This window comes from Cyanistes caeruleus, chromosome 11, assembly GCF_971803275.1.
Source record: "Cyanistes caeruleus chromosome 11, bCyaCae1.hap1.1, whole genome shotgun sequence".
Classification (NCBI taxonomy): domain Eukaryota; kingdom Metazoa; phylum Chordata; class Aves; order Passeriformes; family Paridae; genus Cyanistes; species Cyanistes caeruleus.
In genome coordinates, this window is record NC_141711.1 from 2,084,064 (window position 1) to 2,108,692 (window position 24,629).

Below are 24,629 nucleotides of genomic sequence, written 5' to 3' on the forward strand. Positions count from 1 at the left end.
AAGTGCCGAGTGTCCCCTCTGCTAGGAGCAGGGCACACCTGCAATAATTACTGGAGAGAGATTAGCAACCTTTGCATGCTCCAGTGGCTCCGTGGAGTGTTGGTTTAGTTCATCCAAGTGCAGGGAATAGATTGAATTCCCTGCTGTTTGCTGCAGACAGCCAATTCCAAACTACCTGCACACTTGATGCTCCTGACCTTGCCCAGAACAATATCGGAGCTGATGGACTGAGTCACTCTCAAATGGTGAAACTTTGCACAAAAAGCCAGACAGCTCCTCCCTCCCCAGAGCATTAAGAAGTTTACAGTAGGATTAATGTAATTAGCCTCTTAAACCTATACTATTTGCTTTAAATCCTTCTATCCTGCTCACTCTGGCTCTACTGGAAGTGAGGGAAAGGATCACAAATGTTTTCTTTAAGTGCACCAAAAAAAACCCCGAAACAATTCAGTCCCCCACCAAAAAATAACCCACAAACAAACAAAAAACCCAACCCCCCCCAAAACAAACAAACAAAAAACAACCAACAAACCACGCAAAGCAAAATTTACTTTTCACCAGCCAGAACTTTTAGCTTTTCCAAATAACCAAATTCATGCTCAGTGCCAAATTAAGTCATGGTTTCAGCCTAAACTGGCCCAAAATACCCTCAGCTAAACATTGTTATTAATGTCTGATGCAGGCTGTGCTTCTGTTCCAAGCAGATGGGAGCTGTGTGGGCTGCTGGAATTTCTTTGAGCAGATCATCTCCACAAGTCCTTCATTAGCTTTAGGACTGAGTATTTAAAGCCAGGCATTCAGAAAAAGCAGTCAAAGGAAACGTTGCTATTTCTGGTTTACGCAGTTGGTGTGTTTTGTTTATAAAAATGAGCTGGAATAACTTTCTGTGGAAACATTCTCTCCTCGTTTTTCATTTCCCTCCTGTCAAAAGCCTTCTAAATGGAAGTTATTACAGCTTTTATAATTTGGAACTTGCAAAATCCCTCAAGGTGAACGCAGAAAATTTATTTTCTGTTTAACATTTCGTGACACTGCCTTTTGTGAACAGCATTTCCTAAAGAAGGCTGCCTAAAATAAATAAAAACAACACCAAAAAGTCCTTCAGCAGACGATGCAATTACACACCTGATGTTATTGTGGTCGGGTTTTATGTAAAAATAGCTTTATGATCCCTTATGGGGTTTCTTCTATTCCTCAAAATCACACACAGGAAGGAAGGGGATTATTTCCACATCCACATGTCTCAATTTTAGGGTTAATATTGCAAAATCTGTGCTCAAAACCTGAATTCTTTGTTCAGCAGAGGCAGGAAAGCAGGGCTGGGGCTCAGCAGAAGGCTCTGCTCTGTCCCCTGGGCAATGACATCCCAAAATCCTGGGATTTTGGGCCATGGGGACAGCACCCAAAGTCCTCAGGGTGCCCCTCCCTCCACGTGCTGCCCCAAATCCCAGCAGAGCACCAGCGATGCTGTGGATTTATGACACCAAAATCACGGCACCAGACCCAAACCACCTGAACAAGGCAGGCAAATCCAGCCTGGGCTGCTCTTGCCAACGTTCCATCACTTCCAGGACAGGGCTGGATGGGATTTTGGGCAGGAATTGTTCCTGGCAGGGTGGGGAACCCCTGGTACAGGTGCCCAGAGCAGCTGTGGCTGTCCCCGGATCCCTGGCAGTGCCCAAGGCCAGGCTGGAGCACCTGGGACAGTGGGAGCTGTCCCTGCTCTTTAATTTCCCTCCTAACCCAAACCATTCTGTGATTCTGTGATCCAAATTTTCCCTTCAAGCTACGTGAATTAATAAACCTTGACTCTGTTAATTTCTATAAATAAAAATATTCCTGAAATGCACACTAAAAACCACCTCACATAGGGTTTTGAACCTCCCTAAAGGCACTGAAGACAATTCCCTCCCCCAGAGCTACAAGGAAAGTGTTAATCCTCTTTTTTTTCCTTAACTGATAATCCTGCTCCTTGTGGATTCTTTTGCTGAGATTGCATCTCACTTGCCCGAGGTATTAAGCCAATGTAATTTTCTTACCCATGGGGTATCTGTTCATCAGATTTGGTGCTGATACCTTTGAGCTGCTGCACTTGGAGACAAAAAGCTTCTTTTAGGGATAAAAAATATTAAAATATGGCTACAAATAACCAGAAAAAGAAGGCACCTAAAGGTATCAATAGGTCTAATATAACAAAATTCAGTGATATGTGGAAATAAAATTAGGGTAAATCAACAGCCTAAACCTAAAATTGCTGCATCCAGCAATGCCTGCTTTTCTCCATTCCTTTATTTCCCAAAATTGCTGTTTCCAGCAATTCCTGCTTTTCCCCTTTATTCCTTTATTTGCAATCGTTTAGAAGAGCCCCAGTGAGAAAAGGCCACAAGACAAGTACTTCTCATTCCACAAACTGAAGTCCAGTAAATTGTTATTCTCTCTTTTGTTCCTGGTCCACATCAAATAATTGCTCGTGTTTATCGAGGCCCTGGTAATGGAGAAAATTAATTTGTGGAAAATTCATTAACAAACTGCTTTGCTGGGCTGGCAGGGCCACCTCAAATGACCACCACAGACTCAGGGAGAGGGGAAGAAAGATAACAGCCAAATAAAATCCTTAATTTTAATGAATCCAGCACATTAAGGCCTCTATTTGACTACTAAGGGGCTTTTTTTTTTATATTTTAAACATAAAGAACAGACTGAAATAAAAGGGAAAAATCTGCCCATAATGAGACATGGGCAGCTCAGCCCTGCTGAAATTCCAGTGTAATTCCTGAACTTTACTGAAATAAACACATGCACTTAGCAATATATTATGCAAATCTACTTCTTGATATTAAGAGTGTTGCATCTGCTGGCGCAGGTTAATTATCTTTATACAATTTATAGAGTTAGATCATCACTTGGATTAAAAAAAGCACTGCAAACTCCCAGGACAACTGGATTTCATCAGTTGCTTTTCTGAAATGAACACTGAGTCTTCCTCAGCTGGAGGAAAGTTTTTTTCCAAGGCAACAAGGCTTTGGACAAAAGGAATTTTTAATCCATTTTTAATATTTCTTCTTGCCAGAGGGTTGTTCCTTATTTATTTTTTTAACTGGATTTGTGATTACTCAATTAGCAAGGAAATAACGAATGATAACCAATAGAAATTGTGCACTGCTATGAGAAATTGAATCAGGAATAAGTGATCTAGAAAGAGAGGTCACTGAGTCATTTTGAATAAGTACATTTGAGATAATTGTTATGTGCTTTGAAGACATTCCAAGAAAAAGAGGCAAAATTAATCAGATACATTAAATTATGAATTATTAACTCAGCTCTATTAAACATCAAATAGAAAGGCTCTTTAAGATTAACCATGTTTTTGGAAATTCTACTAACTACAGAAAAGATTTCTTTGATTTTAAAACAATTTTTATTTACATTTGAAATGAAGGCCACTTTGCAGAGGTGTTGGATCCATTTATGGACAGGGTTCACCCTGAAGCAACAGAAATCCCTTAATCCATTTACACCCAACCTTCTCAGGCTCAGCTGGGGGTGGTCACAGAAAACAAAATCCATCAGTGTCCAAAGACAGAGGCACCCAAGAAATTCCCAATTTTCCAAGCACTGGCGATGAGGATTGAATTATTTGAAGAGCAGCTCACATTGCTGCATTCACCTCGAAATAAACACAGTATTCCTGTTTCCCACCTCTCCCAAGCCTTGGGTAGCTCAGGAGGGTGATTCAACTTTTTCTAGAGGATAAATTCCTTGGCAGAGGCAGCTTTTAGCTGGACTGATGTGTGACCTGTGCCTGGACAGTCAGTGATTGCAGTCAGAAGTGCTGGATGAAGCAATGCTGGTGCTGGATGCTGATTTTTCCGGCTAATGTACATTCCTGCTGTCATTTCCCGAGCTGCCATCCCGTCCCAGAGCCCAGCAGGATGAAAGGCAAGGCTTGCTCCTGCTCTGGGAGGATTGAAGCTCCCTGGGGAGGTTGTGCTGCCATTCCTGGCTGGGATCCTGGTCCTTGATTCCATCCCTCGGGGAGCTTTGCTGCTGTCCCTGCTGGGGCACAGCTCACCGGGGTGAGCTCCTCAGGGTCCACAAAAACCATCCCAAACCATCTGCCTTTCATCTCCAGCTGCTTTACAGGATTCCAGCCACAGCAGGTTTGCCCAAAGTTACGCACTGCAGGTTCTGTGAGCTCCTCAGGAGCCGCATTTCACCAAGAATAAAGTTTCTAATGGTTGGAATGGCCACTTCTCCTTACTTATTTTCATTTCCACGAGTCTGTGGCACAGAGAGCAGCACCAGTGCCTGCCCCAGGGGCTCTCAGGGGTCTGCTCCCTCCAAACCCCATCCCACAGGCACCTTTCCATAGCAAGCCCTTCAGCAAACATGCCTGGAGGCTTTCTCCTTCAGGGTTTAGAGAGAATTCCTGACATGCCAGGAGCACTTTGCTCACCTCTCCGCTTGTTAACTCCTGCACTAAGGAATGGAACTGGATTTGGATCCTCATTTCCAGCTCTGGATTCCTGTGTGGAGCACTGGGAGAAGCTGCACAGCAGCAAATTCCTGATGGCTTTTGATTTCTGACAGGAATTCCTGATGGCTTTTGATGATTCTGACAGGATTGGTTTTGTTCTTGGCCAGTTCATCATATAATTACAAATTAGTGAATTGCTTGATACCAGAGGATTGTTCCACAAATTAGGTCACTGTCATTCATCATTATAATTTCTTTACTCACCACATCTCATCCTTTGATCCATTCACATCTCCCCCCTGCACCATTAACACTCACTCTCATCACCACCCTGATATGCTAAATACTAAACTCAACATTTAAAGAGCCAGAAGAATTCACTTTCTTCATTCTCCTCATTAGCAGGTGCGTGTTAATAGGCAGCAGCAGCAGCAGCAAACCCTCCAAAAATTCTCCTTATACAGACAGGGGTTTGCTTTGCACACTGAAGCTCTCCCTGCATGAGGGTGGGATTATCTCATCAGATAATCCCAGTATTTTATCCTCCACACCTCTCCTCCAAATATGTTTTTAAGATATTCTGCATCATGTCTTGCCTTAGAACGCTCAAACACTTCCAGAAGAACTGAAAGCTGCTCTCCAGTAACCAAAGGGGAGTGAAAGGAAAATGATCCTGGATTGAGGCAGGACCCCAACCAGCCATATCTGAAATTTGTCACAAACAAGGACAATTTACAACCCCAAATCCAGTCTTAGGGAAGACTTCAGAAGTTCACTGATGGATAATTCCAAGCCTGGTGGAACTGGGGAGGCAGCAAAGGTTACCAGCTCTTCTCTGGGTGACAACAAACAATTCCTGACACCTGGGGAAGCTGCAGGTGAGGACCTAACTAGAACAAAACACCTTAAAATGATTTCCCATGGCTTTTCCATGCCTGGATTGTCATCCTGGTGTGTCCAAGGGCAGGGAATGTGGTTGGGAGAAGGAAGATCCAGGGCCAGGGAGTGGAGCCAGGGACACAAACCCACTCCAGTTTGAGCTCTGGTCCTCTGCACACCACAAACCACGCATCAGCATTTCAAAAATCCACATCTTTTACACAGGGGTCTTGGAAAACACTGCCAGAATGCCAAATTCCATTCACAGCTCCTCCTGGCCACCCTCTCGTGCACCCTGAGCATCCTTGGCACCACTCATGGCTCACCTGAATTATACCAGGCTGAAATACCAGCTCTCAATGTTTTTAACTGAGATTTGTTTCATTGCCTGGAATTGGATCGACTCCAAAACCTTTTCTCCAGGACCACCACGGCTGCTTCTTCACAAAGTTCTCTTGGAATTAGCTACAAAAACCCTGATGCATTTCTATCTTATTTAGATTTTTGGTGGACAGGACAATAAAAACCCCACAACTCCTTCTTTTGTCATTAAAATAAACCACTTTCATTTGCTTTCCACCGTGGTGGGGACATTTATTCCTGCCTAGTGTTCACTTAAAAATGAGCTTCTTCCAAGTTATTATCACTGACTCTGAACCTTGGGTCTACCAAAGCGAGAAACAAACTTCCAAATCCTAAAAAAACATTTTTATATTATTTCCCAGCCAGCATTTTATTCTCTGTGGTTCAGTGTGTTATCCATCCCCTGCAGTGCAAGGATAAAATAAATGCAATTTCAATGGCTTGTTATGAGAGAGACTCAGGAATTCAGGGTGGTTTTGTGGACAAAATACCTCATTTCAGTTTCTTCTGAGCCTAATGAAATGGCTGGAGTTTTCTGACACTGCCCCTGAATGATATAATCCTAGAGAAGACATTAACAGCTGCTCTAAAAATCTAATTAAATTTTAGAGCACTGGTAATGCAGCCATAAGGCCCATGTAAGCCATTATCTACATTAATAAAAATTAAAGTCAAACAGTGTCTATACAATAATAATTTACCTGCATTCAAGGTCACTTTAATTCCCTTACTCCCAGTTTTTTCTTTATTGTTGCTGTAACTATTGTTAATATTTATTCAAAATTTCAAATCTATGTACATTTGTTCCCCTGAATTGCTTTTCTAATACACACTATTGAGACAGGAATTAATTCATTTGTCTTAATTGTTTATTTTCTCCCCTTCTCCACAATATAACTCCTATTATTAGCATAGAAAAGGGCAAGAAATTGGAACAACCTACAGGGATTTTATCAGGTACATAAATGAAAATCTAGAATGGAACAACACAGGCACAACTCATCTCAAATCCAATTCTTCTCTTGCATAAAAGCCCAGTAAAAGAAAAAAAAAAAATAAAAATAAATGGATGCTATGGAAGGGGAAAAGGAAAAAAAAATCAGAAAAATGATCTGAGGATAATATTTTATTTCTATCTGATTATTCTTCTCCACAAATTCCAACAAACTAATTTTGTTTTCCTGTGTTGGCAAAGTTTACTGTGCATTTATATAACACCTACCAAGGTGTGTTGGGAGTGACAGAACAACTGATAAAGGGAATTTTGGAGTAGCTCCTTGAAAACTGGGATTTACTTCACTGAAACTTTGATTTCCTGGGGAACACTGAAAGCTGTTGGAAAAGCAACATCATCTGCATTGCTCCTAAAACCTTCTGGAAAGCTTTTAAAAATCCTTAAAATTTTGGAAATGCATTTTAAGAATCAAAGCAGCATCAAACCACCCCGTTAAGATTGTGCCATGGACAAATACACAGCATCTCAACAGTGATTTAAATAAAAGGGGAAAAAGGAATATTTTGCATGAGGTAAAGTATCCAATGCAAGCTGTCCATGAAGAAAAAAGGATCAAGCGGGGGGGTCCCCACTTTCCTTTCCCAGCAGCTGTGCAGGTGCCCAAAGAGAGGAAATAGCTCCTAAATGTGAATAAAATATTCCAAAACACCCAGGTTTCTATTGAATTTCTCATCACTGAAACACACAAATTGTTTATGGAGTGCCTGATTAAAACCTCAAGTGTTTCCATAAAAATATTTGTAAATTAGGTGAATAAATTATTCAGTGGTCATTACTGAGATTAAACATTCTGCCAGAATATTCTCTTGGCAGAACTGAGAGAATATGAATTAGCAGAACTGTTAATTCTTCTCGCTGATTATTTCAGTGATTATTTCTTCTCACTGATTATTTCAGCACACCAACCTCCCAAATTCTGTTTGGTTCATGGAGCTCCAGCCTTCACCTCCTCAATATTCCCTGGGGATCTCATGTTAGGTCCCTATAAAGACCATCAGACCTTAAATTCCTTTTCCTCCTGTCCAAGACCATTCGCCAGCAGCTCGAGAAAAAGATCAAGGTGGCTTCTGTGGTTGTGTCACCTCTCTTAATGACCTCCAAATACTCAGATCTTATGCCTGAAGTGATAAAAGAGACTTCAAACATGGGTTAAGCAATGAGAGAGATGGGAATGCTCTGCTTCTCCTCCCCTAATCCAGCTCAGGAGAGGAGGATGTTACCCAGGCAGATGCTGCAAATAATTATTATTATTATATATAAGAATATTCTTGGTATATAGATATATATTCTTACAATATAAGAATTAATAATTCCCGTTTATTTTTTCATCAGGTTGGCACTCCTGGATGCAAGTTCAACATCAGACACTCTCCATCCAAACAGAGTAAGGATGAACAGGGCAACTCTTGGGATATTTGGGTATTTACTGGGTTCTGGTGAGAGGATGGAGAATGGTTTTACCCAGGATAAACTTTGTGAGAGTCTGGTCTCTTATTCTTCACTGATTTCCAATTCTAATCCCTGCTGGCACTTGGGGAAATAAAAATCCCTCCCTCACTTGCTCACCATGAGAACCTCACCTCGTGCTGCTGCAGAGAGCAGGAAAACGCTCCAGGGACGGAGCAGGGAGCAGAAAGAGCTCAAGGATGGATTTTTTTTTTTCTGGGATAGTTCATTCAGCCCTAGCAGAAATGCCACTTCCCACACTGGCTCACAATTATTTTTAGGCCCTCTACAAAATGCAGTTTACACACCCAGCTGATCTCTGCTCCCCTGAATATCCTCCTCCCGTTTTGCTTTCCTGAAGTGACAATTTGCAGGAGCTCATAAACAACCCCAAATATCAGCTCACCAGGGAAAATACATCCTCTGCTTTGCTGTTCCCATCAGTTTAAAGGAAATTAGTTAAACCACACAACAGCTTTTACAGCCTCAAGACTTTCTGCACTTAGAAAGAAAAAAATCTGCCAGCTTTATTTCCTCCAGGCAGTCATTTCACCTCTGGGCATGTTAGGGAAACAATTTTTATGCCGTCAGTGAAAAACTGTTTGTTTTAAACAGCACTTCACAGGAAAGATGCCATGAACTGCATTTAACAACGTTAAAACTGGTTTATTCACTCCAAACTTTTGACAGCCAGGCATAAGGAAGTTTAATTTTTTTTTATTTACTTTGATTTATTGTTTCTCTTGGAGCCGACTCCTCGCTGCACCATTCCTTTCTTAAGTACAAGAAGCAGCACTTAAGCATCACACAGGGAGTTTGTAAAATCACCATTAACTCTGAATTTTGTCTCTCCAAATTCCTTCCCTACCTCCAAAACTCAGTGGAGGGCAGAGGAGGATGGATGGTTGGGAGCAGGGGATCACTAAGGCTGACAGAAACCTCAGGCTCCTGTTACAAATTCAACCATTTCTTGCACCATTTCCTCCTGTCTTTAGGATGGGCCACCCCAGTAGCCAGAAAGGAGCCCATAAATCAACTTTAGGAAGTGGAGAGGTCTCCAAAATAACATTTTCTCTGTGCTGTACCAGTAGTTTGTCATTTCTATTTCCGCTGTTTTATAACTTAGGCAAATAAATTGGCTTCAGCAGCTCATTGGAGGAAAACATTTAAATAAAAATTGTATTTCACGTGGTGCTTGCACTTGTGACTCCCCGCTCAGCTTAACTGAGGGCTAGCTTTTAATTCCTTTAGGATTTAGGGAGAAAATCAAACAAAATAAACCCTGTGTTGTGAACTTCAGGGATGCAACCCTCAACATCTGGGGACTTGGGAGGACACCCGAAATCTTATTTCCATTTCAGGGCTGTCTCAGCCCTCTGTTAGTCAGGTAAGGAATGAAACAAGGAATGTATCACACATGGACACATCATTTGGGCAATTTGCTCCCCCTGAGACTCCTGAAATTCCCAGCAAGGCAAAGGAAACGTGGGAGTTTCTCTTTTTCAAGCCCTGGCTGTGGTGCTGCTCAGGCCAGGTGAGCACACCTGCATTCTGCAAACCCCAGCCACAAGGGCTGAGCAGAATTTTGGAAGGAAAATGTGATTTCAGTCCTCACGAATCAAATGTTAAATATTTGATTGGCCTTTATTGAGTGATTAATTGATAAATTTGTTTACCTGCTGCTAGAGGATCTCTCTAAAAGCCTTTTCCCCTCTGGCAACAGGCACAGAAAGCCAAGGAAGAAGAAAGGGAAGGTTCTCCCTCTTCACAGGCTCTTTTTCTGTTTTCTGCAAAAGACTACAAGGCATTAAAAAATGCACTCAGGGTCCAAGACCTCTCCAGGCTACAGAAGAACTGGGAGCCTCAGGGTGCAGAAATCAAAGATTTTTAAGCAGAAACCTCTAAGAATGACAGTGTTTTACCAGTTTTGTGTGTTTTATTGCTTCTCAGTTGCTTTGACAGTCTCATCTACCCACTGCCACAGGCCAGCTTTATCAGTGATTGATCTCTGCCTCCCTTCCAACCTTCTGGGGAAATCTGGAGAGCTGGACAGAATATTTAGTTTTATTTTATATAATAACAAAGCTTTCTCTCAAAATCTCTGGGTGTTGAACACCACACACGTGACCCAGCTCGATTATTGATGTTTAATATTCTCCTCTCTCATCGAATATAACCACGGGAGGAACACACAAGTGCAGAGGAGCAGCACACAAAACAACCCAGGCTCTGTCAGTCTGAGCCCCGAGGGTCTTTGGGGATGACAAAACCCTTAATCAGCTCCACCAGTGCAGGAGACAAAACCCATCCATCTCCTCCTCTCCAGGCTGCCCACTCGGGGACATCCTACCTTAAGCAGTGCCAAATTCCATGTGAAATAACAGCTCTGAAAGATCATCTGAGTGTGGAAAAGCCACGATGAGAGAGGCTGAAGTGATTGCTGTGGTTATGATTTGTAGGGAAGCACAGGGAAGTTGTTTCCAAAGACACAGAAATCCATCGTGGCATCAAAGGATCTCATGGACTGGGGGGAGAGGAGTAAAGAGAACAAGGAATATAAAATGATATAAAATGGAAAAGAACATCTCAGTCCTCACCTGTGCCATGGGCTGATGCCCTGCAACTCTGCCTCCCTGAGCACCTGAGCTGGCTTTGTTCACACAAACAGCTCCAGGTGGATTTCTAACTCTGGGGATAAAATTCTGCTTTACAACATTGGTTCTACCTGGGTCATCAAAAAGATCTTTTCATAAATCTGCCCCCAAAGGGGAAGGGCAGCTCGTTCTCATGACAGCAAAGCAAATGAGCACAAAAATAAAGTTTTTGTGTCAGAATTGGAAAGCTGTGGATTTGGTTGATCATCCTCAGGGATCAGATGTGGATAATCACTACTGGAAGAGACTTTCAGAGGACTTTTGCCCCTCACTTTTGTGTGAGGGGGTGCTGAAGGCATTCAGGAATTATTGTGAAACAAAGGGCAAACAGGAGAAGAAGCTGCTGTGCTGAGTCCCCAGGTGGAAGCCAAAGGCTTTGAAGCAGGACATGATTTCCACACATTCCCACAACGTTCCATGAGAAAGCATCTCCAGCCCCACTGGGAGGATTCCCCACTCCAGCAATCTCTGCCATGCCCAGCAGCAGGGCAGCTTTATTCTGCTTTTCCCACCATCAATGGAAGCCCAAAAAACCCACACAAGAGCAGCTCAAAACTAAGGAAGAGCTGAACTTCAATTTGATAAACTTTTTTTAAGGATTCTTTGGAAAAATCCCAATGATCCGGCTATCACATCTCAAACTGACAGCGCTGCACAACAGCGAAAAGAGGAGAAGATCTGTGGGCAAACCATCAAGTTTTATAACCACAAGGATCTCAGAAATATTTATTCTCACTTGAAAGTTGGCAAGGATTTTCACTGCATAAATTATTTGCTGGTTTACTCTCGAGGGAGCAGGTGTGCTCACAAAAAAAAAAAAAATTAAAATTAAATCTTCAAAGCAAAATGACAACACTTATCAAATTACTGGAAATGGTAATTCTGCACCTATCAGACTAAAAATACACCAGATGCTGCAAGTCAAAGGTTGGTTAAGTAGGATTATCACCTGATTGCTCTTCTTTGATAGTCCCTGTCTTCCACACATTCCAGAGTCAAAGGGTTACTGTTAAAATAATTCGAAAAGGAAAATGAGGGGAAAAAAAACCCCCAAGCTTAGAGTCTTTTATATTGTATTCTTAGTCCCTAAAGGAATGAAACCACCTGTTTTGTAAGGTTTCTACCTTCAAATGCACAATTAAACTGTAAAGCTCAGCACCTTCCAAGATCATTATGTAAACAACATTTAAGAGCGACTCCTAGGCTAATATTAGCTTTATTCTTGCAGAAATGACCTATGGATTTCTTTCTTTTTACTCTGCTCACCACAAATGCAGAGCCTGCAGATCAATTTATTTGCCTGCAGACTTCACTGGAGTCTGTTTTAAGCTAAACGTTGTGAAGATTTTACTACAATAAAAATACTCAATATTTTCCTCCTTCTGCAATAAATTCCTTTCAATTAGGGAACTTGCACTGAATTTGGTTAGAAAGATTTTATTTACGGGTTTTCTTCTCTAGAGATGCAATAAAATAAGGCTTTTAAGAACCCACTGTAACCACCTCTATTTTAGGTACTTTCACCCAAGCAGCCCATGCAGAAATGGACTTTTAATGCCACGAGACTCAAAAGAGAATGGCACTTTTACACCACACAATGGATTTCTTCTCCCTGGGATTCCCAAAAATCATTTGTCGGCTGTGGGTTTCCCAAAAGCTCTGCTGTGTCTCCATGGTCACAGCCTGGGGTGGCTTTGTCCTTGCCTTGGGACACCTGGAGCCAACCGTGCCCTACAAAGGAGGGAGCGGCTCCTGGGGGGGTTGAGCCCTGCTGGGCATTAAATGCCTCCCATCTGTCTGCTCCAGGGCACAACTCTCCAGATCCATCCCTCTGAGGAGGAATTTGGCAGCCCAGCACTCCTTCATTTCACATTTTCCATCACCTACAACAGCAGAAGGAGTCTGGTGGGCCAGGCTGTTCAGCCAAGCAAAGAGATAAAGGTTATTTCCCCAAATTATGTAACCTAGTTCTGCATAAATAAGCAGAGCTGTTTTCCCAAGGGGAATATTTGAAGACAATTTTAAACTGCAGGGTTTTTAAAACTAATTAAAAGTCTTGGTCTTGATCTTGGAGGTCATTTCCAACCTTAATAATTCTCTCTGTAAAAGTAAATATAAATACACAGTGTGCTAAAAATTACTTTAAATTACAAATGAACCTTCCAAGACGACCAAATTGAATGTGCAGATCCTCTCTCACCCAGCAATAACTTTTCAAAGCTGGGATGATGTTTTTTCAGGTTCATCCTAAACACTCTACACCGCTACAAAACAAAAAACTTCACGCTGTGCTTTTAAAAATGACTTTCCATCCACTTGATTCAAATCAACGTCTGGCTGAACATGATCAATGTTCATTAAAAGCTCTGGAGTGACAGGTACACGAGCAGCACTTGGCGTTTGCACAGCCAAGCTCCCACAGCTGGAATGAATAAATGGAGCGTGTGTTTCCACACACCATCCATAACTCTGCCTCTGACACTCGGCTGCCCTTAGGAAGGAGCTGTTTTTCAAAAATAGTTTATTTGCAGAAAAAAATAAAATAAATTTCCGGAATAACCTTCTCGGTAAGGCTTTGAAACAGTTAGGAAATTCTTCCATGTGAGAATGCTTGTGTGAGCTGGAATCACTGCTTAACCACACAGATTGATCAGAATGTGATACAAAATCACATTTATGTCTTTCATTCAGTAGATGAAGAGACAGGCACTGCTTTGGTGGGAGAGCATCCACAGGAAGCCCACCTAGACCCAGTCCTGAGTTCTAGAACAGGAGAGAAAACCCAGGTTCTGCTCACCCCCTGCTAAAATCCCAGCAAATCCCAGCATTCAGGACAGAATATATTTTCTGGGAGATGATTTCCTGAATTCTTACAGATGTGTGGATGTGGGGGCCTTCTCCATGAGAGAAGGATCAATGCAAGCATTAGGATTGGTCTCAGAAAGACAAATCCTTCTGGAGGGCTTCTCCAAAGGCATTTCAGGGTATCCCACAACCTCCTTCCCTTCATGATCCCTGCCCCTGCATTCCTCTAAAAAAAACACTTGAAAGTTTTTATGTATTTTTGTAAAATTTACCACTGAGGTAGATTTTGGGGTGACAAGTTTTCTCTGTTATGACATCAAAAACATGAGGAAGGAAATTCATCCCAGTTTGCACAATGGATTAGAAGAACCAGAAGGAATTTCTTTCCCATCAGCGCCAAATATCACATTGCCAAGTTTCATTTTAGGGAGGAAGCAAAGCAGATCAAAACATGCACCAACAAGTTTCCTCTCACTACTCCTACATGAAACCAACTCAAACTGCTGTGACATCCCAAAACATCTTCTAATTGCAAAAAAGCCCCAAACAAACACACAGAAAACAACCAATGGTTGGGATTTGGGAAGGAATCCTCAAGCAGAGGGAAAGCAGCTGTAATTTAACAGGTGGGTTTTGCCATGTTGTGGATACAGCAGGGGAAACATCCCCCCCCTCTCTGCAGCAGATGAAGGGACAAGGTTTGATTTGTTATTTCCAGCCTTTCTGAAATCTGACTGTTCATTTTATTAATGAAATTTCCTTCAAGGCAGGGCTTGAAAGCCTTGCCTTCCCTCCCAGCAGAGCTTGGCATGCCCTGGTGTCCCACTTCATTACCCCGATCAGTGGCTGCTGGTGATGGACAAGCCCTGGGGACTCAGCTGGGGCTCATGTCAGGCTGCTCAAACCCTTCTGGGCTTGAATCTTGGGAATTAAACTCCTTGGGGATGTTTGGGAATGCATGAGACAGACAAACATCTGTCCATCCTTGTGCTGCACGCTCAGGGCTCCTTCCCAACAAGGGAGGAACCTGCCTTGGGAGGAAAGGATGAACACTGAACAGGATTATCTTCAGTCCTGGGCTCTAAACCAAATTAAACTGACTTCCTTGGGTCCCATTTCATATCTTCATTTGGTTGATATATGACAAGTACTGGCAACAATAAAGAAGTAAGAAAAAAGAATCAGCTGTGAAATGTGGAATTTCTCTTTTTTTCCCCCTTGTTGGAAATACTTTAAGATGGATACACAATGTTTTTGATAAACTCCAAAATATCTGAAGTGGTTGATATCTGTGCAGAAATTGATTAACCTTTGTAATTACCACATGCTCAACTATAAACTGCAACCACATGTAAGGACCGAGTTGAAAAAAGCCTTTTGCTGACCTTTAATGATTTTTATTTAATTTTGAGCTGAATGTGAAGGGATTTTCATAACCCAACCTCAGCATGGAGAGGGGGAAGGTTCTCACTCAGACCAAGGAGATACCCAAACACAGATACACCCACAAATAGGGGTAAATTCATTCTCAATTCATTTCAATAGATACATAATTCACGATACACAACTTTTTGTTGCATTTACAAGACCACCATGGCAGGGGAATGAGTTAAACTGATTCCCCAAGGTGGATAAAGACAATCTTCCTGAGGCTGAGGATAAAAGGTGGTGCAGAAGCTGCTAAAAATACCACCAGGCATTATTCTAAATCCTAAAGCAAGAACACCCTGAAATATTTCACATCACAGAGTAAATGGTTTGAAGATTGCAGACAAAGTAGTCAGGCTATGAATAACTGACAAGAAAGTCTCCAGATAAGCACATGGAATTAATTATGCTGTACCCAGAAATAAATAAAACCACCAGCTCCAATGATCGTGAAGCAGCTGGTAATAAATAACAACTTGTAAACATTTTAATGCACTTATTCTGGTAAAATTAAAATCAATGTTCATGCAGCCATAGCTATTAAATAAGACTTACTGGGGAAAAATCTGAGAAGCTTAAAATCCAGTACCTTGTGTGTCAGAAAATAAACCACACAATGAGAAACAGCTGGAGCTCATCATTTATACCATTTTGAGGTCTTAAGGAAAAAGGCTGCCAAAAAAATACCATGTACAGATATTTGGGGCAAATTGATCTCATAAAAAAAGGATTAGTGCATGCGAGGAGTAATCAAATGCTTCATGTTGGATTACAATTCCACTTAATAAATCAAGCTACTTCTGCTCCTGAAAAGGTTCATTCTGCACTCATTTGATTAGTTACACTAAAAATAAATCCCACACAGCAGAAGCAAAAGATAAATGTCTCGTCAAATAAACGCCACCACGAGGTGGAGGAGAGGCCAGCCCCACAGCTGTGAAGAGTTTGGGAAGATCCCAGCTCAGCCAAGGTTCCTCTCGTTACACATGAGTGGTGTATCCACTCTACCAGCCCGACTGTTCCTTCACCAAGCACCAGCTCAGCACCTTGGACAGCAGTCTGTGAAATCACAGAATGTTTGGGTTGGAAGGGACCTGAAAGACCATCAAGTTCCAACCTCCTGCTTCAAGCTGGGGCTCCACATCCATCATCATCATCATCCTCATCAGAGATCAGAGGAGATACAAGAAGACCTTCCAAGTGTGGCTCAGGAGGGTCACTATGAAGAGAATAAACCATCCAGCAAGGATTCATTTAATTCATTTCCTATTTCCATTACCTGATACGGTGAGCTCAGCACTCTCTTTACAGGATGAAATCTGAAGACAGTTTGCAGTGTGGCCAGGCTCTTGCCAGCCTTGCCTGGAGAATGGAAAACTGCTGTGGAACACGTTCCTCTTGCATCCCCTATAACTCTGTTCTCAGGGTATTTTTTCCCTCACAAGAGATATCAGCTATTCACACTTCTCTTATTTTTCTCTGGACAATATCCCTGGGTAAGAGCATGACTGAACAGAGAAAAGGACGGGAAAAAGCAGGAACCAAGTTTCTTTTTGAAAAATAAAGATGAGTTTATACTCTGACAATGGTCTGCTGTGGTCTGTGTGCTGAACACAGCCTTTGCCATGAATTGTGGCTGTTCCCCGTTTCATTTTGACCTTTTCATCATTATGCAGCTTGATTAGCTCTCCGAGCCGACTGCTTTCATGAGAGAATGAAATCAGCTACTTAAAAGATGAAAGCGATCAAAGTTCTGTTTCATAGGCTCAGAACAGGCGGGTTTTAGAGAAGTGCCACCAGCCTGACATCCCCGGGAAGTAAACACCTCTCAGTGCTGCAGGAAAGGACAAGTGAGCCTCTCCTCCAAAGAAGGAAAAAGCCTGGAAAGGCATTTTTGGAGGGATGATGTAGCTGAGAGACAGCAAATTCACAGGTGGATTCCCTGTGTGCCCCCAAGGGATGTGCCAGGGCTCAGGGAGCGAGTGCCAGGTCACACCCACACGAGGGCTCAGCAGACGCTCCAAGGCTGGAACAGGAGGAAGGAGCTGCATTTGCAGCACACAAAAGTGGAATCACAGATGCAAACTCAAGAAATGCAGCAAAAATCCGCTGAAGAGATATTGAGAAACATGCTGAGTAAGCACTTTCTGCACCCCCTGTCCTTGGAGTACCCACAACCAAATTCCAGACCCAGAGGAATCCAAACATAGGATTGAAATGACTCCTTGAACAACTGCCTCCCTATGCTCACCTTCCAACACTGCTCTGAGCCACCAGAGTGAGGAGATGGCCAGCACCTCTCCAAGATTTCTGCCCCAACAGGGGCAAGCAAAAAGAAATCTGGAGAGACCTGCCCCAAACCTGCCAGAAATGCATTGGTTAGCACAAGAAAATTTGGATTGATGCACATATCCACATCCACACGGATACAGAGGGGCTTTACCAAGGTACTCATCTATTTCCTCCACAAAAACCAGCAGAGGTGTGAAAGCTGTGCCAGCAGGACAGCGAAAGGAGGACAGATGAGATACAGCCCCTGGGTATCGACACCACCCACAGCAGCCCACCTGGAGAAGACAAAATGCCAGGAGTTCTGCCAAAAACAAACCCCAATAAACCCCCACCCCTCCAAAAACCCCAGTCAAACACCAACATTTACAAACCCATATTTGCATCTGCTCACCACAAACTTTGCTGCCAATCTGGCACCAGAGCATGGAAGAGCAGGACAGGTTCTCCGAAGCCCAGTGCAAACAGCCTCGTCTCCCAGCAATCAGGACTTCAAGCAAGCAGAATTTGCCAACAGATGAACTAAGCAGCCAGCACACAGCTAAAATTCAGAGATACAACCTCTTTAAGCAATTATGGAATTTGTGCTTGGGTGTTTCTAAGGCAGCAATACTGCAGCAGGCAGTGTCCCAACAGAGCGCTCAGCGTGGTGGAGACTCCACACCAGCCTCTGTCACTCACATTAATTTGGTTATTAAGCTTGATTAGCTGGTGTTGGTGATTAGAGAATATTTTGTGAGCATCCTGAACCTGGGAGATCCAGTGGCTGAAGAGGTGAGGCAGCAGAGGGAGGTGCAGGGCAGGAGCTGGTGCTGGCAGGAATGATCCGAGGGGATGCTGTGGGCACCAGGATGTGGCAGGGCTGGAGCAGAACAGTCTCTTAATTTTTTTTTTTTCCCATCCTTCAGATTCTCTCACACCAACCCACAAGCCCAGAGAGGAGCACTGAGAACTCCATGCATCTATCAGCTCTATTTATTACATAAAACCGCAAGGAAGCTTTAACAGTCCCTTTCACTCTGCTTCCATTAGCAAAATATTGGCACAACTTCCTCTCCCACTCCTCCAATGACAATTATAAAATATCCCCCCCCAAGTACTTCTGTTCTTTTAAAAGTACATTTTCCTAATATTTAATTTATACATCATTTCCCACATGTATTAGTAATAAATGTTTCAAGGCGGCAGACAGGAATCCAACAGGAAAGCATAATGCTTGCTGTTTACTAGGAGGCCTCATTAAAAAGACATCAAGAGCAAAGAAAATAAAAACAACCTTGTGAACCTTTGTAATTGGTCTCCAGAGAAACCTAACACTGAGGACATCGATGCAGAAACGCCCCAGTGACTGGAAAAAAAAAAAAAAATTCCAGTTCACTCAGCCTTTTGCACCCCTCAGTTCTTACATTGATTTTTTTAAATTATTGTAAACAGGCTTTTTGTATTTTCTTAGAGCTGTAACAGCTCTAGCAGGTGTTTGATATGGTGATAATTAAATAATTATTAATCCCTCCCACCCTTAATTATTTTTAAGAGCAGAATAACTAGAGGCATTTTCATGGAGTTTAACTTTTTGCAAGGTCTCCTGTGGGGGAACTCGCCAGTACTGGAGTATTGGAATTGTGTATTTTTATAATCTCTCCTGTACAAAAATTAAGAGAACAAGTGCAATTACAGTGGATAAATTTGTTACTTTAACTCACTGTTTGTAGAACAGAGCTGTTACATCAGACACATTTTTAGTAAAATAATGGCTTAATCCCCCCTTGAAATGAAAGTTAATTTGACTGGCTTTGCCCCCAGTTAGGCCCAGCTGTCACTGGCAAAGCTTAATTTTTAAACCAAGCCCAGAATAACCCCCCTATTACCGAGCAGCCTTCAAAATTTATATTTAAAGCCAACAGGTCCCAGCGGCTCCTTTCAGATCCTTCTGGGCTTCCCAGAAGACTCATGAAAGTTGATTAAACTAAAAATTGCATTTCATTTTCCTGTTTTGTTTGCATTTAAATGGAGAAACTTGCAGCTGGATAATGGCCATATATTTCCTGTTGTACTTCCACTCCCAGCAATAAGTGTTTTGTCATGTTTTGTGCTGCTTGAAATATGAACTTCTTGCTCCAAATGCAGAATAAGCCTGTGCAAACCTGAGACTACAGCAAGTCTTGCTCGAAATGTTTGATTGGTGGGATTTAATATCCATCTAAACACAATTATTTGTCATGTTTTCATTTGCAGGTGCACTTGGTGACCCACCAAGCACCCATTCCTCCCTCCTCATTTCCCTGCTCCATCTCCAGCTCCCAGACTTGGTTATAAACTCTCTCAGATGCCAGATTTTACAGGAAAGCCTCAAAACCATTACTCAGCCAAAGCCTGGATGTGATAAAGCTCAGGCACAGCATGAAAAGCAGCCACTTTTTACCCAACCCTTGCTGATCCAACGAATCTTTGCCCCAGCGCTGCTGAATGTGAAGAATCAGACTCCATAAGGTTGGAAAAGACCTCCACAGTCATGAAATGCATCCTTTGAATCCCCCATGCCCACTGAACCGCACTGGGAAGTGCCACATCCACTCGTTTTCCACGGACAGTGATGCCACTGCTGCCCTTGGCAGCCCATTCCAATGTCTGACCACTCTTTCTGTGATGAAATTTTTCCCAATATCCAACCTGAACCTCTCCTGGCACAACTTGAGGCTGTTTCCCCTTGCTGGGTCTGTCCAGCCCACCCCAGAAAAGCCTTGGAACAGCAGCACCCCCAAGCCCAGCCCTCAGCAGTGCCCTCTCCTCTCCTCCACAGCCAGGCAGCTCCCATGGGATGGGAGGGGTGTGTGACATCCCTTAAATTCACAACTTTTCAAGGAGATAAAAAATGAACCCCTAAAAGCATTGATGAGAAAAAGCCACTCAAATTTGCTTTCATCCTTTTAAGAGCCCATAAACTCTGGTGTTATTTATTGGCAGGTCCTGCTCTGCAGAAGTCTCGGTGACACATGGAGCGTTGGCACAAGGTGCTCCTCATCCCCCTGGAGCAGCTTTTCTGTTGCATTTTGGCACATTTTGGGCCAGTTTTGCAACAGAATTTTTTACACTTTCCCAATAAAGAACTGTATCTTTAATCTCCTCCCTACCCTCCTTGCCTTAAAAGGGCTTTTCCAGGTTTTTGAGGCTCCAGCTCTGGTGGTGCCCAGGCCACGGTGGCCGTCCCAGATGCTGCCAGGGCCAGCTCTTGCCAAGCCCCACCACTCCAAACCCGTGCAGGATCAGCCCCTCTCCACCTCCCTGTGCTCACATCCCATTTAGCACAGCGAAGAAAATGAGTTTAAGTTGATCAGAAATACAATTTTTAGTGGTTTTTGTGACATTAGCTTGGGTAACGTGCTGCGTGTGAGCGTGGATCCTGGGAAGGGCTGGGCAATTCTTGCACTCCCTCTCTCCACAGGGCAGAGATGAAGGGAGTGTCATGATTATTTTCACATGTTAAGCATCACCAGAGCACGATCATGCAGTTAACAATGAAGGAAAACCTATTTCCCATTCCAAATGAAACAAACTGGGCGACCTCTCCTGCTCTGCACCCTCATGTTTTACACCTGGCACTGAGGTGACACCATGAGCAGCACAATTCCCACCACAGCCCCCAGTCCAGACCTTCCCACAAGTCTTTTTTTAAAAAAATCACTGTAAAAATTCATCAACAATCCCAAAATAATAGGGAATAGGGATAGGAAAGCTGTTCCAGCTCCCCACGCCAGTCCTGGCCTCACAAGCACTTCCCCAAACCAAGTTGTTCAATCTGTCGATACACGAGTGCGTTTATGGCTTAACTCACGCAGAGAGAAGATAATTAATAATTTCCCACAGGAAACTGGTGATTGGCATGCATATTGTTCCAAAAATTAAGGTTAAATGACAAAAAAAAAGAAGAAGAAAATTAAAGGAAGGTTTCCAACTTTGTTTTGCACCATCACCAAGCAAATTCCTCGCCTTTGGCACTAAAAAAAGAACCAGGGTGGGAATTGCCACATTTAATCTGACTTTTTTTAGACTAATTACTTTCCTGCAAGCAGAGTCGCTGAACTGCTCGTTCCTAACCCTGCCTTGTCTGGCGCATCAACAGATGGGAGCAAAATGACTTCTGTAAATCAGAGCCCAGTGACAGCAACGAGATTATCTCGGTTCTGGGAAACAATCTCAGGTACAGCTCACATTAGAATGTCGTTAGGATTTCGCCCTGAAATATTGCTTTACATCAATTTTGCAGTGTAATAGTTCCTAAAAAACTTCCATATAAAATGAGATCTAATCACTTCCTTCACACCCTCTCCTCATTTGTTTAGAAGTCTAAAAATATCTTTAAAAATAGATGATGATATATTGCAAGAGAGACTCCTTATTTTAATAACTTATCTTTGGAGACAGAGAACAGCATTGCTGAAATACTAAAAACGCTCCAGTGAAATTTCAGAACTAGCAAAGTCCTGAAATATTTCAACTTTCCATTACATACCCTTAAATTTTGCAAGATGGGATTCAATTAAATCAGCTGCCGCCCTCAACTCTGCAATTGCCAAAGGCAGATTAAATCAGAGAAGGGCAAAGTTGTGAAAAGAACCTTTAGGACTACGTCAAACATGAAACCATTTAAAACAAGAGACAAAAATACCCTTTTTATTTGGAGAGAGAAGCTAAATTAGGGGATGAGGGTCGTTAAACAAATTAAAACCTGTTTAAGTGGTGCTGCAATAATTACCTGGAGAGCTCCGTTATTTAGGAAATAAATTTTACTTACAATCCCAGCTTCCTCTGTATTTGGCCAATGCTACCTTGCATCCATTTGAGCTTAATTTCAAGGCACCACAGAGTCCTTCTGTTCTTCTACCACGAGCAGTTAAAACCTTTCCCTTTCAAGCTCTCTGAGCTTCTGGTCTCCCTCTCAGTGATGCAGCTTCAACAGCTCCAGCAAGCCCCTGAGAAATCCACGTGTATTCATTATCATTTGAAATTATTGCAGAGGCAAGAAAAAAAAAAAAAAAAGGAAAAAAAAACAACCAGAAAAAAGGAGAAAAAAACCAATCCTCTTCCTTGCTTTGTGTTGTATTTCAGAGAGTTTAAATGATCTAATATCCTATTCCTTCTCAACGTACCACAAAGTGCTAAATGGGGAGAATTGCATTACTGCCACTGCTTAGATCTTGGCTGATAAGGTGAGCCTTCTACATTTAAAGTGACTTCTGAAAAAGCTGGTGCTATCCTGGTCTGCTAATTAATAATTCATGGAGCCAAATTACAGCTCGAGAAGGATCCAGCCATTTTTACCAGTTCTTTCAAATTCCTCTGATTTATGTATGACTAAGTAGGAGACTGAGCAAAGGGAAAAAATTAAAACTTAACACTTCAGGTTGCAAATTAAACTGTTCTGTACTCGGAAAGGATGGATGGAGCAGGATATAAAAATGATTCTTGGGAGGCAAGCACATGGAGAAAATTTCTGAACATACACTCATTTTATGATATAAAAATAGCTTTTGCAGCTACTAAAATTGGAGATATTTAAAACTGGAAATATTTATCACTAATGGGACTCGAGTGCCCTGGGAGTGCAACACAACACATTAATATTTGTAACATCTTTACAACAGCCCTCCTTCCATGCTGTCCTTGATGAATGGACTCATTTTTCTGCCCCTTGTAGCTTTATCCTCTCATTGTTAAAGACATTTTTATTGATCCATGTACAGAACAAGATCCACCTAAAGACAAGGATCAGTAAAGGAATCCAATTTTGTTATTTTATTTCTTCCAGAAAAAAAAAAAAAAAAAGGAAAAAGATGATTCAGAAAACAATTTCTTTCTCAATTTACCAAGCACACCCTAAGCTGATGTTTTCAAAAGGATGGAAAAATGTTCTACAGGATAAGGACTGAACCCAAAAAACCCCAAACAGAGGAGTAATCTACAGATACAGGGACATCCAGGGGCTTTCAGAAGTTTTTAGTCAAATGTGGCCTTAAATTGACTTTTTGTTTAGAACATTTCATCCTGAGACACCAACTGAGGAGATGCTCACACTCAGAGGGGCTGTGCAATTCCTGGCTATTGCATAACCCAAATAAAAACCTCAGAAAACCTTAATTAATGCAGCTGGACCGTTTAATCTTTTTAAGAATAAAACAATTTTTTTTTTTTTTTTTTAAAAGAAGGTGCCAAGAGGAAAGAAACTTATTGCTTTGGTTTTCAGGAAAATGTGTAAGGGCAAAATTTTCATGACTGTGGAAATAATTAGGTCTTAAATTGAAGTTGAGCTTCCTAAAAGCCTAAGTTACTTTGGAAATTGTTCATTCCATATCACACATGATAATCTAGCAGTTTTTCATTACCACTATCTAATTATATCTTACTTGTGCTCCAACATCTCGTGAGAGAAAGTTATTTAAGCAGATAATACAGGATTTTGGAGCTGCCCATGGTTGGCCACATTGCACAGAAATATTTACGCCCACAAGTTCCCTTCAATGCAAACAGCAGCTAAAAGGTATCGCGGCAGATTGTTCTGCTGCAAAACAAAATGATCCAAAATACCCCAAAATGAAGCTTCTGGAAAACAAATCTAAGAAACTACCAGAGGCAATTGCTCCATGTGTTAACCCTGGTATTAATTTACTCCACATTGAAGATGAGAGAATGAGAACATTATTGAGAGTGTCATAGAATGAACTGGGATCTTTCAATCCCATCCAGTGCCACCCCTGCCATGGACAGGGACATCTTCCACCATCCCAGGCTGCTCCAGCCTGGCCTTGGACACTTCCAGAGATCCAGGAGCAGCCACAGCTTCCCTGGGAATTCCATCCCAGCCCCTCCCCACCCTCAGAGAAAGAATTTCTTCCCAATATCCCATCTAACCTTGCCATTCCCCCTTAGTATGGCACTCCAGACCCTGGTGAAGTCTCTCTCCGTGTTTCTTGTCACCTCCCTTAAAGTCCTGGGAAAGATGCATTGACTCCAAACTCTCTCTTCTCCAGGCTGAACAATCCCAACCTCTGAATCCTTTCCATGGTTGACTAATTACTGCACTAGACTGACTAATATTTTTACTTTTTGGTCTTTCTTTTCCACAGTGGACAGTAAAATCCTGCAGTGGGCTGTCCATTGAGGTTGTGGAGTCCTTGAAGATGCTGAGAACTCAAAATGAAAAGTGTCTGAGCAACCTGTCCTGCTTGGAACAGGAAGATGGAGCAGATGACCTCCAGATTCCCTCCAGCAACATTAT

At 42.3% G+C, this 24,629-nt stretch overlaps 1 protein-coding gene across 7 annotated transcripts in view; it reads right to left on the reverse strand.

The window, feature by feature from the left end:
* The window catches only part of LOC111934941 (contactin-4), a 263,405-nt gene that overhangs the window by 153,464 nt on the left and 85,312 nt on the right, over window positions 1–24,629 (reverse strand). For 3 of the 7 annotated variants that reach the window (XM_086846910.1, XM_023935096.2, XM_086846911.1), the window contains exon 3: window positions 22,149–22,326. The exons of the other annotated variants lie outside the window; for them this stretch is intronic. The gene's annotated coding sequence lies outside the window, so the exon portion shown is untranslated. The remainder of the gene's footprint in view (window positions 1–22,148; window positions 22,327–24,629) is intronic. 7 annotated transcript variants of the gene reach the window in all.